Source organism: Nicotiana tomentosiformis, chromosome 1, assembly GCF_000390325.3.
Source record: "Nicotiana tomentosiformis chromosome 1, ASM39032v3, whole genome shotgun sequence".
In the NCBI taxonomy this organism is placed as follows: Eukaryota; Viridiplantae; Streptophyta; class Magnoliopsida; order Solanales; family Solanaceae; genus Nicotiana; species Nicotiana tomentosiformis.
The window spans coordinates 84935468-84940304 of NC_090812.1; positions in this window are offsets into that span (position 1 = coordinate 84935468).

A 4837-nucleotide genomic window follows, 5' to 3' on the forward strand; every position below is an offset into this window, starting at 1 on the left:
TCAGTTACCGGATGATTCGAAGTAATTTGGGACACTTAGTCCCTAAAATGGAAGATTAAGTCTTAGGATTTTGACCGTCGTCAGAACTGTATGAAGACGACTCCGTAATATAGTTCCGTCGGTTCTGTTAGCTCCGTTGGGTATTTTGGACTTTGGAGCGTGTCCGGACTATGAATTTAAGATTTGTAGCTGATTTAGGCTTGAAATGGCAAACGTAATTTTTTTGAAGATTTGGATCGGAAGTGGACTTTTTGATATCGGGGTTGGAATGCGATTCTGAGAGTTAAAATACTTATATTATTTGGGACTTGCCTGCAAAATTTGACGTCATTCCGGATTGATTTTGATAGGTTTTGGCGCGAGTTTTAGGAGTTGAAAGATTTGAAAGTTCATAAGTTCGATTCATGGTGCGATTCGTAGTTTCGACGTTGTTTGATGTGATTTGATACCTCGAGCGAGTCCGTGTTAGGTTATGAAACTTGTTTATGTGTTTAGACGGGGTCCCGAGGGCCTCGGGTGTGTTTCGGATGGGCTAAGGGCCAATTTCTTCTATTTTTGGATTGCTGGTTTCTGCCATCTGGTTTTCTTAATCGCGTTCGCATCACTTCTTCCGCGTTCGCATAGTGCAATTTGGGGAGAATGTATTATTGTTCTACGCATTCGCGTGATTCCATTTGCGATTGCGATGGTCTGCTTTCCCCTTCTTCGCGTTCGCATCCCCTCCATAGCGTTCACATAGTAGAAACCTGGCCTTGAGCACTGGTACTCGTTACTCTTCGCATTCGCATGACCTTGTTCGCGATCGCCGAAGTCTGTCTACTCCTTCTACGCGATCGCATCTTCTGCTTCGCGATCGCGAAGTGTGGCTTTGGGCAGCAGATAATTCCTTCACTACGCGATTGCATAAGCCCTTCCGCGATCGCGTAGCACATTTTGGACAGTAGCCATTTTCTTTCTACGCGATCGCATCATTTCTTACGCGATTGCAATGTATAAATACCTGGGCAGGCAGAATATATTCTCAAATCGAGGGTTAGACCATTTTCATCATATTTTGAGTTGTAGAGCTCGGTTTTGAGCGATTCTTTGTGGGTTTTTCAAGCAAATCGACTGGGTAAGTATTCTTCATCTAGAATTTAATATATTCCATAATTTTATCTTTATTTTTATCATTTAATTTGTGTTTTGAGTTGAGGAAAATGTTGGTTTTTGAAGAAAATTTTCAAAATAAAAAACCACGGTTTGAGGGACGAAATGGTATCAGAATTTGATGATTTTAGTATGGTTAGACTCGTGAGGGAATAGGTGTTCGTATTTTATGAATTTTACCCGATTCCGAGATGTGGGCCCGGTTCGACTTTTTAGGGCGGATTTCGAAAATTTTGTTAAAATATTATTTTTATTAATTAGATGAATCTATTATGGTTGTATTCATGATATGCAATTGCGTTTGGCTAGATTTGGGCCATTCAGAGTGTGATAATCGAGGAAATGGCATTCTTACGGACTGATTGAGCTTGATTCAAGGTAAGTATCTTGCCTAACCTTATGTGAGAGATTTTACTCTTAGGATTGGAGTCTTCTATGTTAATTGTAGTCCGTGTACACGAGGTAACGAGTGCGTGCACGGACTTATTTATGGAAAGTTGGCCTTTTAGGGTACTTAAGTCCTTGTATTCATTGAATATGTAGTTGTTCTTGTTATGATTTCATTCCTTAATTACTAGATTCACATATACCTGTTTAATTAGAATCAATTGCTTCATGATCCACTATTATTGTTACTTAATTCATATGTGCCTTAAATGAAACTGTTATCTCTTTTATAGCCATGTTATCTTTTCCCTAACTGCTTATCTTTATTTGAAGTTATAATTATCTCTTCCGTAATTGTTCATCCTTAATTGAGACTATGATTATCTTTCCGCTGCTATTCCTTAGTTGAAGTTGTTGTGTGTCTTTCGTAATTGCTCAGCCTTAAAAGAAGTTTAGATGTCCTATATCTTAGTCGACTTATTTTATTTGAAATTTATTTGGCTCGTGTTAGTTTCTTGTTGTTGAACCGTACATTGTGGGACCATTGTTACATATTATTTCATACATTGTGGGACTATTGTTACATATTATTTCCTTCCCCGTTGAGCTGTTCTTATTACGCCTAGTATTCTTTACTATGGTTATTCCTTGTGAACTGTTTCTACCGTTTCTTTGTGATTTAAAGTTCTTGAGTTGATTTACTTGTCATACCTTGTATTATTGTCATTGTTGCCGTTGTGCTTGTTGTGGTGATGCACGAGGTTTCTGCCGTGCGGTTGTTGATATTGTGATACACAGGGTTTTTGCCATATGGTTGTTGTTATGGGGTTGCACGAGGTTTTCGCCGTGCTGTTATTACTATTGATATTTGTACATACGGCGTGACAAAGAGGGATATATATTTGTGGGTTACGCATGTGGCGAGACAAGGTGTGAATATTATTATGCACGTGTGGTGAGACAAGGCGGGCATTTATGTTACTATTGCACACGTGGCGAGACAAGGTGGGTTGTGTCAGGGATTGATTTGTGATGATTTGTGATGGCCTGGGGACATTCTTGTTGTTGATATTTGTGTAGTGGTACACTTACCTGTGTGAGCTTTTTCATGTGAAAACTGTGAGAAAATATTCTTCGTGTTGTCTGTTCTTTTTCCTTATGCTTATTTGCTGGTATGGACTATGTTAGGACACTTGCACAAGCATACACGTAGCTAAGCACTCTTATCGGATAAGAGGTGTTCTTGATAATGTTGAGCATAGATGCTCTCCCTTGTTTACTTGCCTTATATATGAGAATGGCTCTATTAGCACGTGAGTCGTCAGTGCAGTCAAGAAGTGTAATGAGGGCACAGGATGCCAAGTGTTAGGGTTCGGGTATTGAGACCCGTGAGTTATAATTTGTCCGAGGTTCGGTACCTCGTGGAGTTTGTTAACTAACACCTGATGTAAAAGCGGTTGTAGTTGCTGAGTTATTACTTGTCCTCGCTGTATTTGTGATTCCGGATTTAGGTTGTGTTCCATTCACTTTTCCGTGTCATTTTTATGGTATTCCGCGGATATTTGTTGTTTCCTTTCTTATTGAAATTACTGTATTGTTAGCCACATTGCGTCGTCTTTGTGTAGATATCATATTTCTGTTATTTCCTAAACTTATACTTGTTCAGTTTATTAGACCAGTGGGTGTCTTGACTGTTCCTCGTCACTACTCCATCGAGGTTAGTCTTGATACTTACTGGGCACCGCTGTGGTGCGCTCAATCTACACTTCTGCACCTTTTTGTGCAAATTCAGGTATTTCAAAGTCAGTTGATCATTAGCTAGTTGTGCGGATTGTTGCTGTGGAGATTCAAGATAAACCTGTTGCTACGTTCGCAGGCTTCGGAGTCACCTTCCTATTTTGTATTCACACTGTTTTACCTACTTTTAAACAGTTGTATTTAGAAATTTGTAGCAAACTCTGTAGAGCTTATGACTTGTACTACCGGTTTTGGTGTAAGAGATTTCTATTTAAATTGTTAGATGTTATTTAAATAATGTTATTTTTTCAATTAATGTTAGGCTTACCTAATCCCTAAGACTAGGTGCCATCACGATACCAAACAGAGGGAAAAATTGGGTCGTGACAGGATGGAAGCTAAGATTAAAAGGGTCTGGTGGGTTGGGTTGATGGATCTTGGGTTGTCCGAAATTTGGGCCTCAATTTGGGCTAAAAAGATCAAAACTTGGACAATTTTTGGACTGTCTCAAGAATTCTAAAAATAATAAAATACTACTACTATTAATTCATGCTAATTAAATAAGATTGTTCTAATTGCAAAAATACTAAAATTATACATTGAGGTAACAAATAAGACGATTTTTGTGTTTTTCTTTTTTCTTTTTCATAGAAAGATAGAGATAAATATGTTAAACCATAATAGATTTGAAATAATACTAATGACTTTAAGAAAAAATAAAAATGCATAATAGGATGAAACTATTTTTGTAGTTTTCAATTTTTATGCTTTAAACTAGAATTAAAATTAATAATAGAGTGAAATCCTATAGATATAAACTCAAAGAAATATTCTAAAAATACTAAAACTACTAAAGATAATTCTAATGTGCGGGTAAAAAATTACGTGCTTACAATATCTGATTAAAATAAACTATAAAATATTAGTTAATATATCTATATCTTCTATGTTTTATTATAAAAGCACGGATAATAATGTTGGTGGACAAAAATATCCATCGAATATTTCTTACTTAAAGCAATTTAATGAAGGATATAAATGTAATATTGGATAGAAAGTACTCCAAGTAAAACCTTTTCCAGTTGGGACTTAATTAGAACTCGCTTTCAATGATAGTACACAAATCATACAATTAAATCTATGATTAACTCATCTACATAACACATTAGTCTATTCGAAGTTAGAATCACATTCTGCAATATTGATATCTTATAAGATCAAATTAGTCTTTACATAAAATAAAATAACTTAACATGGTAAGCTTTTATGAGAATACACATTCACGGGAAATACAAAACCAGAACCAAACGGCAAATTCTGCTTTTTCTTGTAATGTGAGATCAATATTTCCATCACGTACCAAATCGACAGGGTGAAAGGCAATTGCTGCCACCTATACCGAAGGTCTCAAAATTCAGGTGTTCTTTGATTTCAGAAAATATTGATATTTTATGTGAATTCTACAATCTATGTTATATCAAAATCTATTTTATCAAGTATTCCGGTAATATGTTCTCAGCTAAAATATAATACCGTTGTACCATCTCTACGTTTTCTTGCTTTA